This window comes from Lonchura striata, chromosome W (assembly GCF_050655825.1).
Source record: "Lonchura striata isolate lonStrDom1 chromosome W, ASM5065582v1, whole genome shotgun sequence".
NCBI classification, from domain to species: domain Eukaryota; kingdom Metazoa; phylum Chordata; class Aves; order Passeriformes; family Estrildidae; genus Lonchura; species Lonchura striata.
The window spans coordinates 31,974,883-31,988,582 of record NC_140743.1 but is presented as its reverse complement, the minus strand read 5'-3'; the positions used below and the strand labels follow the sequence as shown (position 1 = coordinate 31,988,582).

At 48.4% G+C, this 13,700-nt stretch overlaps 1 long non-coding RNA gene across 1 annotated transcript; it reads left to right on the top strand.

The window, feature by feature from the left end:
* Positions 1-2,253: 2,253 nt before the first annotated feature.
* LOC146763164 (uncharacterized) lies at positions 2,254-10,505 on the top strand. The gene is made up of 2 exons (XR_014952559.1): positions 2,254-2,971; positions 7,898-10,505. It is a non-coding gene; the product is annotated as an uncharacterized LOC146763164 (long non-coding RNA).
* The last annotated feature ends 3,195 nt before the right edge of the window (positions 10,506-13,700 follow it).

Below are 13,700 nucleotides of genomic sequence, written 5' to 3'. Positions count from 1 at the left end.
GCAAGATGCCAGATGCTCTCTGATGGCCGTGCTCTCTCCCTGCTCTTGCCCAGCTCGTTGTTTTAACGTGCACATGCCGTCCTGGCATTCAGTGCACAGTGAAAGCAATCGCAAAAGTCCAGCAGCTGCTGACTCCCAAACACAAGGCGCTGGCTATGTTCTTGCTTCTCGACAACTCAACGCAGCCCTTCATTTCTGCAGTTGCCATCGAGGTCTCTGCATGTCGGAGACTCAGAGGACGAGCACGAGTTTCCCACGAGGGGCTGCATCAGGAGGAATTCAAAACTCCAGAAAATTGTCCTGGAACACCTTCCATAAGGATGCTAGAAGGGAATTGAAGAGGCAGGCGAGCGGCCACCACCGTCCAGTAGCAGTCCTTAGGGTCTGCGCAAAAGCCCGGTGCTCTTCGGCTTCGTTCTTCGCCCCCGTACAAGCTACCGCTCTGTCCGGCTCCGAGAGCAGGAGAAGCGGCTGCTTCGCGCACACAACAGCGGAGCGGCAGCCGTACGCTCCGAAGCGCTGCTTCAGACGAAAGACGCCGGCCACCGGCGCTTGGCTTCGGACAGCAGCCGAGAGCCGTAGTGTGCGTCTGCACTAGACTGCATCATAGCGAAAAGCTTTGACAGTGTGTCTCGCAGGGAGATACCTTAGGAGCGCAGCGCACTTATGCCTCCCTTGCCCAGAAACACGGATTTGCTGCACACTCTAAAAACACTGCTCTTTCCATGGTACTATGTAAGCTGCTGTCTGACGCCCGTTCACTTCTGCCCACTCTTGCCCAGCTCGTTGTTTCAGCGTGCACGTGCCGTCCTGGCATTCAGTGCACAGTGAAAGCAATCGCAAAAGTCCAGCAGCTGCTGACTCCCAAACACAAGGCGCTGTCTACGTTCTTGCTTCTCCACACTTCAACAGAGTCCTTCATTTCTGCAGCTGCCATCGAGTTTTCTGCATCTCGAGCCTTCTGGGACGAGCACCAATTTCCCAGGAGGGGCTGCATCAGGACGAAGTCAAAACCCAGGAAAGTTGTCTCGGAACACCTTCAATAAAGCATGCCAGCAGTGCATTGAAAAGGCAGGTAGCTTTAGCCACCGTCCTCTAGCAGTCTCAAGGCTGTGCACACAATGTCGTCTCCCTGCGGCAACGTTCTTCGCCCTCGTACAAGCTACCGCTCTGTCCGGCTCCCGGAGCAGGAGAAGCGGCTGCTTCGCGCACACAACAGCGGAGCGGCAGCCCTACGATCCGAAGCGCTGCTTCAGCCGAAAGACGCCGGCCACCGGCGCTTGGCTTCGGACAGCTCCGGAGAGCCGTAGTGTGCGTCTGCACTAGACTGCATCATAGCGAAAAGCTTTGGCATTGTGTCGCGCAGGGAGATACCTTAGGAGCGCAGCGCACTTATGCCTTTCTTGCCCAGAAACACGATTTTACTGCACACTCCAAAAACAGTACTCTTTCCAGGGCAATATATAAGCTGCTTTCTGACGGCCGTGATCTTTCGATTACTCTTGCCCAGCTCGTTGCTTTAACGTGCACATGCCGTCCTGGCATTCAGTGCACAGTGAAAGCAATCGCAAAAGTCCAGCAGCTGCTGACTCCCAAACACAAGGCGCTGGCTATGTTCTTGCTTCTCGACAACTCAACGCAGCCCTTCATTTCTGCAGTTGCCATCGAGGTCTCTGCATGTCGGAGACTCAGAGGACGAGCACGAGTTTCCCACGAGGGGCTGCATCAGGAGGAATTCAAAACTCCAGAAAATTGTCCTGGAACACCTTCCATAAGGATGCTAGAAGGGAATTGAAGAGGCAGGCGAGCGGCCACCACCGTCCTCTAGCAGTCCTTAGGGTCTGCGCAAAAGCCCGGTGCTCTTCGGCTTCGTTCTTCGCCCCCGTACAAGCTACCGCTCTGTCCGGCTCCGAGAGCAGGAGAAGCGGCTGCTTCGCGCACACAACAGCGGAGCGGCAGCCGTACGCTCCGAAGCGCTGCTTCAGACGAAAGACGCCGGCCACCGGCGCTTGGCTTCGGACAGCAGCCGAGAGCCGTAGTGTGCGTCTGCACTAGACTGCATCATAGCGAAAAGCTTTGACAGTGTGTCTCGCAGGGAGATACCTTAGGAGCGCGACGCACTTATGCCTCCCTTGCCCAGAAACACGGATTTGCTGTGTTAGGAAAATAAGGCCTTTTTGTTCATATAGAGTCTCTCATATTCACAGAATAGAGTTTTAATTAGAGCTTGTACTTGTCTGAACATGTTCTCATCTTGTCAGGCATTCCAGTGTCTATGTCATGCATTCCAGTGACTATCTTTCAAGGTTGACTTCGTTACGAAGTTTTTAGGGAGTTAGAACTGTTTTGAAAAGGCTGCTACTAGACACCCAAACACCTAAGCAAATAGATATGTTTCAAGGATAGTTCCGTTACAGACTTGGCAAAACATGTAAACGTGCCTCGAGATAACATTTCTTGTTTTTGAGGGAATTTCCAGGTCGCAGAGACAACCTTAAAGAAGACCACTGGCGCCATCAAGAGGCAGAGAACGACCACCTAACAACAGGGTGCGCCTGCGCAGAAGAGACACTGGAGCGTCACCAGAGCGTCACACACCCGGAAGAGACAACCCAATAAGTGGGGGGGAAACGGGGAGCTAGGCGCGGTAGTTGAACCAACTGCCGCCCAGCGCGCGCTGGTTTGCTTTCGCTTTCTGCTATTAATAAATCCTTTTAATTGGATTTAACAGCCTATTGTGCTCGTTTATAACAATTTGGTGCCGTGACTCGGATCGGGATCTGGGGAACCTCTCTCTGAGAGGGGCGCCACGATTCCGCTCCCTTGAGCGGACTCAGACCGGGGTTTTTACCCTCATCCCGACCGACGAACCTAAAAGCCTAGAGAGCGAAAGCAAAGAAAGGGAAGCGGGCCCAGGGTACCCCGTAATTTTTGTGCACAAAAGTCCGGACGAAGAGAAGACGCAGGACGCGTGAGTATAAAGGGGATCCGTTCGGGCGGGGTTCGGGATCCCGGAGTACGGCGAGTGTGTGTGTGTGTGAGAGGAGGACTGGCAGCCGGATTCTCCAAGCGAGTGTGGACCCTCAGTAGTGCGTTTTCCAGAGCCCGCGAGGGCCTGGGCCACGAACCAGGGGAAGCGATTGTGCTGTCGTGAGTGACTGAAGGTACTCCGGAGGACATGGGGCAGGGGGGAAGCAAGGATAAATCCCCCTCCCCGGTGGGGGTAAAACTTCCCCCAATTCCTAAGGAGAGTCCCTTAGGGTTTATGCTAACAAATTGGGAGCACTTTCCAGGGGCACCTGGAAAGGATAAGGCAAAGATGATACACTATTGCATAGAAGTATGGGGAGGACAAGAGATTTCTAAAGGAGTGTTTTGGCCCGTCTTTGGATCCTCAGAGGACTGGGTAAAGCAACTGTTGAATGGTTGGGTACACGCTAAGCAACCTTCTAACCTTGAGGAGAGTGCCTATGCCCAAGTCTGGATAGAAAAGCCGGAGGTGCTCGTGTTTAAACTCTCGGAGGCTTCAGGGAGAAAGAAAAAGAAGGGGCGAGCGGAAGAAGTAATCATTGCACCCCCGCCCTACATTCCCCCTGCACCAAATGCACCCCCTCCTCCTCCACAATCGGATGAGGAAGAATCAGACTCAGACTCTGATCAACCCTCAGGCTCGCGTGGTCCTCTTACCCGAAGTAAGACGCAAGGCAAACTATTTCCCTTAAGGGAAATGCCGATGGGGGGACCAGAGCCGGGGATTGGATTTATTTCGGTGCCCTTAAGTTCGGGGGATGTTAGAGACTTTAAGAAGGAGATGGGAAATTTGCTAGAAGACCCCTTGGGCGTGGCAGAGCGGGTGGATCAATTCCTAGGTCCTAATATATACACCTGGGAGGAATTACAAGCTATACTTAACATTTTATTCACGGCCGAGGAAAGGAACATGATAAGAGTTGCTGGAATGCGAGCCTGGGATGCCCAACCCGCACATGCCCAGCAGCGGGCCGATACCAAATGGCCTCTGCAGAATCCTAATTGGGATAACCAGGATGAGGCTCATAGAGCTAACATGCGGGACTTTCGGACCATATTAATTGATGGCATAAGAGAGTCCGTTCCTAGGGGCCAGAATATAAATAAAGCATTTAACGACCGACAAAAGAAGGATGAAACCCCCACTGAATGGTTAGAGAGGTTAAGGAAAAATTTCCAGCTGTACTCGGGATTAGACCCGAATAACCCAATGGGACAGGCAATTCTCAAAGTCCAGTTTGTCTCGAAATCTTGGGATGATATCAGGAGAAAGATACAGAAAATGGATGATTGGCAGGACAGGGATTTAGCAGAATTATTGCGAGAGGCGCAGAAGGTTTATGTCCGCAGAGAGGATGAAAGTCAGAAAAGACAGGTGAAAATGATGGTTGCTGCAGTGAGGGAAAGCAGGCGGGTAGAGGAAGAACAAAAGAGAATTACTCGGAAAGGGGGGGGTGACAAGGGAAAGGTAGGAGAAAGGGTATGCTATTATTGCGGTAAGAAGGGGCATTTCAAGAGGGAGTGCAGGAGGAGGCTAAGGGACGAGGAGGAGTTCAAAATCGAATAGGGGAGTCAGGGGCTCTATTTTATGGGGACCAAGAAACATCAGAAAGAGCCCTTGATAAAATTGAAGGTGGGTCCCCAAGGCCAGGAAATAGATTTCCTGGTCGATACAGGGGCAGAAAGATCTACTATTCAATTTCTGCCTCAGGGCTGTAATTTGTCAAAACAGACAGCCACGGTAATAGGAGCTAAGGGGGAACCTTTTGAAGTACAAATTATCAAAGGGGTGGTGGTGGAATCGGGAACTAAAGTGGGGTTGGGTGACTTCCTATTAGTTCCTGAAGCGGATTACAATTTGTTAGGGAGAGACCTGATTGTTGAATTGGGAGTTCAAATTGAAGTGGTAGAGAAGGAATTAAAGATCAGACTTTGTTCCCTCCGTTTAGAAGATGAAGAGAAAATAAACCCCGAAGTGTGGTATAATCCAGGGACTGTGGGCAAATTAAATATAACCCCATTTACAGTGAAAATCAGAAATCCTGAAATCCCGGTAAGAATAAAACAGTATCCAATTTCACTAGAAGGGAGGAGAGGGTTAAAACCTGAGGTTGAAAGGCTGTTAAACCAAGGACTGCTAGAGCCTTGCATGTCGCCTTTTAACACCCCTATACTCCCGGTAAAAAAGGCAGACGGATCCTATCGGCTGGTGCACGACCTTAGGGAAATTAATAAGCGAACCGTGGCCCGATTCCCAGTAGTGGCGAATCCCTATACTCTTTTAAGCAAACTGGGACCTGAAAATGAGTGGTATAGTGTAATAGACCTGAAGGATGCCTTTTGGGCTTGCCCTCTGGACGAATCCAGCCGAGATTATTTTGCCTTTGAATGGGAGGACCCTGACACGGGGAGGCGACAGCAACTCAGGTGGGCGGTACTTCCACAAGGCTTTACGGAATCACCTAATTTATTCGGGCAAGCCCTGGAACAAATTTTGCAAGACTATAAAACAGACCCAGAGGTAAAGCTAGTTCAATATGTGGATGATTTGTTAATAGCAGGTAAAGAAGAAGACAAAGTCCGGAAGGAAAGTATTAAACTATTGAATTTCCTGGGACTAAAAGGATTAAAAGTCTCTAAAGCAAAACTACAATTTGTAGAAGAAGAAGTTAGGTACCTGGGACATTATTTGAAAAAGGGAGAAAAGAGAATTGATCCAGATAGAGTACAAGCAATCCTATCTCTGCCCCTACCGCAAAGTAAACGGCAAATTCGTCAGGTATTAGGACTTACAGGATATTGTAGGCAGTGGATTGAGAACTATAGTGGGAAGGCAAGATTTTTGTATCAAAAACTTACCCAAGACGGGCACCTCAAGTGGACAGAGGAGGAAAAATCTAAATTCCAAGAATTAAAAGAAACTCTGGTCCATGCTCCAGTCCTAAGCCTCCCAGATTTAAAGAGGCCCTTCTTTTTATTTGTTAATATCGCAGATGGAGTAACTTATGGAGTACTTACCCAGGACTGGGCGGGGAAAAAGAAACCTATTGCATATCTGTCTAAAATCTTAGACCCTGTAAGCAGGGGATGGCCGGGCTGTTTACAAATAATTGCAGGCTGTGCGGAGTTAGTAGAAGAAGCAAGGAAGATCACCTTTAATGCCACTCTGAAGGTATTAACTCCACATAACATACGGAGTGTAATGCAACAAAAAGCAGACAAATGGATCTCTGATGCCAGGCTCCTAAAATATGAAGGGATTCTATTAGAAACCCCTAATTTCACTTTAGAGACCACCTCATTACAAAATCCAGCCTCCTTCCTCTTCGGAGAGCCCGAAACTGAATCACTAATACATGACTGTGTAATTACTATAGAAGAACAAACCAAAATTAGACCTGACCTGGAGGAAGAAGAATTAGAGACTGGAGAAAAATTGTTTGTTGATGGGTCATCCAGAGTAGTTGAGGGGCAAAGGAGATCAGGATATGCCATAGTGGGGGGGGCTGATTTAAAAGTAATCGAATCTGGACCCCTAGACAAAACATGGTCAGCCCAAGCCTGCGAGATATACGCTATCCTAAGAGCCTTGGAACTATTAAAAGGAAAAGAGGGGACCATCTATACAGATTCTAAATATGGATACGGGGTGGTGCACACTTTTGGAAAATTATGGGAAGAGAGAGGCCTCGTAAATTCACAGGGAAAGGACTTAATCCATCAGAAACTAATAATAGCCCTCCTGAGGGCCTTGAGAGGCCCTACTAGGATAGCAGTGGTCCATTTAAAAGGGCATCAACGGGGAATGGATTACCGGAGTAGGGGTAACAATGCGGCAGACTATGAGGCAAAGAAAGCTGCAATTATCAAGACATTAACCTTAAGTGAGGGAAGTAGGAAGGACCTTGTAGATACCCCAAAGAACCCTGGGTCTACTACCCAGGATAAGCTTATATTTACAAGGGAAGAACAAGAGAAGCTTACAAAATTGGGAATAAAAGAGGAATCAGGGAAATGGCTGTTAAAGGATGGGAGGGAGGTTTTACCTAGAGCCATAGCCCAGCGGATGCTTAGTAAATTACACCAGAGAACACACTGGGGCGCTCAAGGACTGGTGGATCACTTTGCCACCCATTATATGACAGTGGGCCTACATGACTTAGCGAAAGGGATTACTAGAAGCTGTCCAACCTGTCTACGAGTAAACAGAAGAAACCTAAGGAAGCTACCCCTGGGTGGGAGGCCAGTGGCAAAGAGGCCCTTTTCAAATTTACAAGTAGACTTTACTGAGCTCCCCAAGATAGGGAGACTAAAATATCTTCTGGTTATAGTGGACCATTTAACACATTATGTAGAAGCAATCCCCACTGCCAGAGAAACAGCTCGGACGGTAACAAAAGCCTTGCTGGAAGAAATAATACCTAGATATGGGGTCCCAGAAACGATAGACTCTGATAAAGGCCCCCATTTCACTTCAAAAATAACACAGATGCTAGCAGAAGCTCTGGGCACAAAATGGGAACAACATACTCCCTGGCATCCACAGAGTTCGGGAAGGGTAGAAAGAATGAATGGGGAAATTAAGAAACAACTCACCAAATTAACACTAGAAACTAAATTATCCTGGATAAAATGTTTGCCGTTGGCATTATTAAATGTTCGAACTCAGCCACGAGCTGATGTAGGACTATCCCCATTTGAAATGCTATATGGGATGCCCTATTCCCTAGAAAAAGTTCAAACCAATCCTAATATTACTGATCAAAGTATTAATAAATACTTAACCATTTTAATGAAATATAAAAAACAGTTATGGGAAAAAGGGATGTGGGCCCAAAGACCACCCCTAGATCTTGTGTTACACCAGGTACAACCCGGCGACTGGGTCCTCATCCGGAGCTGGAAGGAAGATTCGATCACCCCAAAGTGGGACGGACCATACCTGGTTTTAATCACCACTGACTCCGCAGTCCGTACAGCAGAGAAGGGATGGACTCATGCTAGCAGAATAAAGGGGCCAGTGGATCCAACTCGATTTCATACAGCTTCCAAAGAAGCGAGCTGGAAAATTGACGGGAAGCCGGGGGATTTAAAGCTAACAGTAAAGAGAACTTACAAATAATTTTCATGAGCTCTATCAGCTCTAAAGACATTTGGGTTGGAGATAACTGGGAACTGCAAGTACAACTAGTTGGAGAAACAAAACCTCCAGGATACTGTAAACGTCTAGAGGATTCAGCCCAGCAGCCCTTCTATCGGTTCATCCGACTTGAAAAAGAACAGAGACCTTGGGAAGGGGAGGGCCACGCTGAACATCAAAGTATTAGAGTAAGGTGTAGTTGGTTAGATTGTCGTTGTTACCCTTTTGCCTGTTTTTCCTGCAAAATCTGTAAAGGATTGTGGTGGGCTCACTGCAGAAAGGGGAGAGCTCCAAAAAGTGTATGTCAACGCTGCTGGCTGGAGCAGCGCAAATTGACATCTGAAGTACTAAATTACAAGGTTGCCACTCGGGAATTGACTAAAGGATCCCCTGAGTGGTGGGAGGTTTTCGTAAAGGGAATCAACCCTGAATTCCACTGTTACCATTCCAACGAGCCCCTGGGTCCGTTTCTCACGGATATAGTCCAGGTTAAGTGTCGCAAATTAGTTAAAAAACTCAGGTGCGACACTCCACAGTTGAATACAAAAAATTGGATCTCCCGGAGATCAAAGTGGGAGAGAGGGAACGATCCCACCCCTGAAGAATATCTCTGCTGTCGGGAAGATGGCTTGCCCTGTAACTTGTAGCAACCAAGTTGACAGGCGAGACAGAGAGGTAGATAGTGGGGATGAGGGGCCCTCCCAAACCTTGAAAGAGAACGTAAATCATCATGAGTATGAGAATGGTGACAACGGAATGAGGGAAAATGGGAATGTAAAACTGAGCATGATAAGTAACATCCTCCCCTGCAGTGCGTATCACTCAATCCTATGGGTTTTTATGTTTGTATGGTTTCCCCTTCAGAGTGCTACAGCTAACTCACATGAACCCTTTAAATGGACCTTAAGCAGATGGGAAGATCACGATACCCGTCATATTTTACAAACAATAACGGGACCTGGAGCACCGAGCTTCAAAGTTGGAATCTGTGATTTAACTCGAAATTTAAAATGCGGGCGACTGTTAAACTTAACAAGCTTCTATATGTGCCCCGCTTCAAACCCAGGGAAGCAATACTGTAATTACCCCAAACATTATTACTGTGCCTATTGGGGCTGTGAAACAATAGCATCAGCGTGGGCTCCGGGTGGGGGATTAGATAAATATTTAAAGGTAGGACATGGACCAGTAGGATGTAAACGACCACGAGAGTGGCCTTGGACTGGGAAAAACTTACTTGGGAACTGCACCTTTCTTTACCTAAATATCACTCAACCAAGCGATTCTGGGTGGTTAATAGGCAAAACATGGGGGGTTAGACATTGGATAAAAGGACATGATCCGGGAAATCTGATTCAAATAAAAAAAAGAAGTAGCACCGCACGACCCTAGCCCTATAGGCCCAAATCCAATAATAAGCAATGACTTAAAAGAAAGTAATAAAGCCAGAGATAATGTTATAGACAAAGGTAATCAAAAACCTCAGTTATTAGTGCAGAGGTATACAACTTTATGGAAAATCATGCAAGCTACTTTTGGGGTTCTAAATCATACCCATCCTAACCTAACTAAAGGATGTTGGCTTTGCTATATGATAAATCCACCCTTTTATGAAGCTATTGGGATTACATCCGAAGCAAGGGAAATAAATGGTACAAATCCAAAGGAGTGTCTCTGGAAAAAAGAAGGAGATAATGTTCCAGGCATTACCTTGTCCCAAGTTAGTGGGCAAGGAAGATGCGTAGGAAAAATTCCTGCAGATATGCGACACCTCTGCAACACAACAATAAGCATTAACAGAACAGACAAACCTTTTGATTGGCTTATGCCAGCAGTCAATACTAAATGGGTATGTCAACAACTTGGAGTTACACCCTGCCTATCGGTAAAAGCCTTTAATAATTCAGACTTCTGCATTCAAGTTCTAATAATCCCCAGAATCGTATACCACCCAAAAGAATACGTGTTAGAACATCAACAAACCCCTGAACACTACTTAGTTAAGAGAGAACCACTTACAGCACTAACGGTAGCAATCTTGCTCAGCATAGGGGGAGCGGGAGTCGGAACAGGGGTCGCTTCCCTAGTAAGTCAAACCCAAGGTATGAAAGCTCTGCGCACATCTGTAGATGAAGATCTAAGTAGAATAGATAAAGCCATAAGTGAACTAGTTAAATCAGTAAAATCCCTTTCTGAGGTAGTCCTCCAAAACCGAAGGGGATTAGATTTGTTGTTCTTACAGCAAGGGGGACTATGTGTTGCTTTACAAGAAGAATGTTGCGCTTATGTAGACCACACAGGTATTGTAAAAGACACGATGGCTGAGTTACGCAAACAAATAGAACAACGAAAAAGAGAAAGAGAATCCCAGCAAAGTTGGTATGAATCCTGGTTTACATATTCTCCCTGGCTGACCACTCTATTATCCACCCTTGCGGGACCAGTAATTTTACTAATTCTAATACTTACTTTTGGACCATGTATCCTTAGCAAACTTATTACCCTAGTGAAAAATAGGTTAGAAGCTGCACATTTAATGATAGTAAAGCCAAAGTATGAGCCACTTAGCGAAGTAGAGACTGAAGAGTATTTAGAGTTAAGCAAGAAAGAGTTAGAACGCTTTAATGAACAAAAAGAAGGTTAAAATAAAAAGGGGGGATATTGTTAGGAAAATAAGGCCTTTTTGTTCATATAGAGTCTCTCATATTCACAGAATAGAGTTTTAATTAGAGCTTGTACTTGTCTGAACATGTTCTCATCTTGTCAGGCATTCCAGTGTCTATGTCATGCATTCCAGTGACTATCTTTCAAGGTTGACTTCGTTACGAAGTTTTTAGGGAGTTAGAACTGTTTTGAAAAGGCTGCTACTAGACACCCAAACACCTAAGCAAATAGATATGTTTCAAGGATAGTTCCGTTACAGACTTGGCAAAACATGTAAACGTGCCTCGAGATAACATTTCTTGTTTTTGAGGGAATTTCCAGGTCGCAGAGACAACCTTAAAGAAGACCACTGGCGCCATCAAGAGGCAGAGAACGACCACCTAACAACAGGGTGCGCCTGCGCAGAAGAGACACTGGAGCGTCACCAGAGCGTCACACACCCGGAAGAGACAACCCAATAAGTGGGGGGGAAACGGGGAGCTAGGCGCGGTAGTTGAACCAACTGCCGCCCAGCGCGCGCTGGTTTGCTTTCGCTTTCTGCTATTAATAAATCCTTTTAATTGGATTTAACAGCCTATTGTGCTCGTTTATAACAGCTGCACACTCTAAAAACACTGCTCTTTCCATGGTACTATGTAAGCTGCTGTCTGACGCCCGTTCACTTCTGCCCACTCTTGCCCAGCTCGTTGTTTCAGCGTGCACGTGCCGTCCTGGCATTCAGTGCACAGTGAAAGCAATCGCAAAAGTCCAGCAGCTGCTGACTCCCAAACACAAGGCGCTGTCTACGTTCTTGCTTCTCCACACTTCAACAGAGTCCTTCATTTCTGCAGCTGCCATCGAGTTTTCTGCATCTCGAGCCTTCTGGGACGAGCACCAATTTCCCAAGAGGGGCTGCATCAGGACTAAGTCAAAACCCAGGAAAGTTGTCTCGGAACACCTTCAATAAAGCATGCCAGCAGTGCATTGAAAAGGCAGGTAGCTTTAGCCACCGTCCTCTAGCAGTCGCAAGGCTGTGCACACAATGTCGTCTCCCTGCGGCAACGTTCTTCGCCCTCGTGCAAGCTACCGCTCTGTCCGGCTCCCGGAGCAGGAGAAGCGGCTGCTTCGCGCACACAACAGTGGAGCGGCAGCCCTACGCTCCGAAGCGCTGCTTCAGCCGAAAGACGCCGGCCACCGGCGCTTTGCTTCGGACAGCTCCGGAGAGCCGTAGTGTGCGTCTGCACTAGACTGCATCATAGCGAAAAGCTATGGCAGTGTGTCTCGCAGGGAGATAGCTTAGGAGCGCAGCGCACTTATGCCTCCCTTGCCCAGAAACACGATTTTACAGCACACACTAAAAACACTGCCCTTTCCAGGGCAAGATGCCAGATGCTCTCTGATGGCCGTGCTCTCTCCCTGCTCTTGCCCAGCTCGTTGTTTTAACGTGCACATGCCGTCCTGGCATTCAGTGCACAGTGAAAGCAATCGCAAAAGTCCAGCAGCTGCTGACTCCCAAACACAAGGCGCTGGCTATGTTCTTGCTTCTCGACAACTCAACGCAGCCCTTCATTTCTGCAGTTGCCATCGAGGTCTCTGCATGTCGGAGACTCAGAGGACGAGCACGAGTTTCCCACGAGGGGCTGCATCAGGAGGAATTCAAAACTCCAGAAAATTGTCCTGGAACACCTTCCATAAGGATGCTAGAAGGGAATTGAAGAGGCAGGCGAGCGGCCACCACCGTCCAGTAGCAGTCCTTAGGGTCTGCGCAAAAGCCCGGTGCTCTTCGGCTTCGTTCTTCGCCCCCGTACAAGCTTCCGCTCTGTCCGGCTCCGAGAGCAGGAGAAGCGGCTGCTTCGCGCACACAACAGCGGAGCGGCAGCCGTACGCTCCGAAGCGCTGCTTCAGACGAAAGACGCCGGCCACCGGCGCTTGGCTTCGGACAGCAGCCGAGAGCCGTAGTGTGCGTCTGCACTAGACTGCATCATAGCGAAAAGCTTTGGCATTGTGTCGCGCAGGGAGATACCTTAGGAGCGCAGCGCACTTATGCCTCCCTTGCCCAGAAACACGATTTTACTGCACACTCCAAAAACAGTACTCTTTCCAGGGCAATATATAAGCTGCTTTCTGACGGCCGTGATCTTTCGATTACTCTTGCCCAGCTCGTTGCTTTAACGTGCACATGCCGTCCTGGCATTCAGTGCACAGTGAAAGCAATCGCAAAAGTCCAGCAGCTGCTGACTCCCAAACACAAGGCGCTGGCTATGTTCTTGCTTCTCGACAACTCAACGCAGCCCTTCATTTCTGCAGTTGCCATCGAGGTCTCTGCATGTCGGAGACTCAGAGGACGAGCACGAGTTTCCCACGAGGGGCTGCATCAGGAGGAATTCAAAACTCCAGAAAATTGTCCTGGAACACCTTCCATAAGGATGCTAGAAGGGAATTGAAGAGGCAGGCGAGCGGCCACCACCGTCCTCTAGCAGTCCTTAGGGTCTGCGCAAAAGCCCGGTGCTCTTCGGCTTCGTTCTTCGCCCCCGTACAAGCTACCGCTCTGTCCGGCTCCGAGAGCAGGAGAAGCGGCTGCTTCGCACACACAACAGCGGAGCGGCAGCCGTTCGCTCCGAAGCGCTGCTTCAGACGAAAGACGCCGGCCACCGGCGCTTGGCTTCGGACAGCAGCCGAGAGCCGTAGTGTGCGTCTGCACTAGACTGCATCATAGCGAAAAGCTTTGACAGTGTGTCTCGCAGGGAGATACCTTAGGAGCGCGACGCACTTATGCCTCCCTTGCCCAGAAACACGGATTTGCTGCACACTCTAAAAACACTGCTCTTTCCATGGTACTATGTAAGCTGCTGTCTGACGCCCGTTCACTTCTGCCCACTCTTGCCCA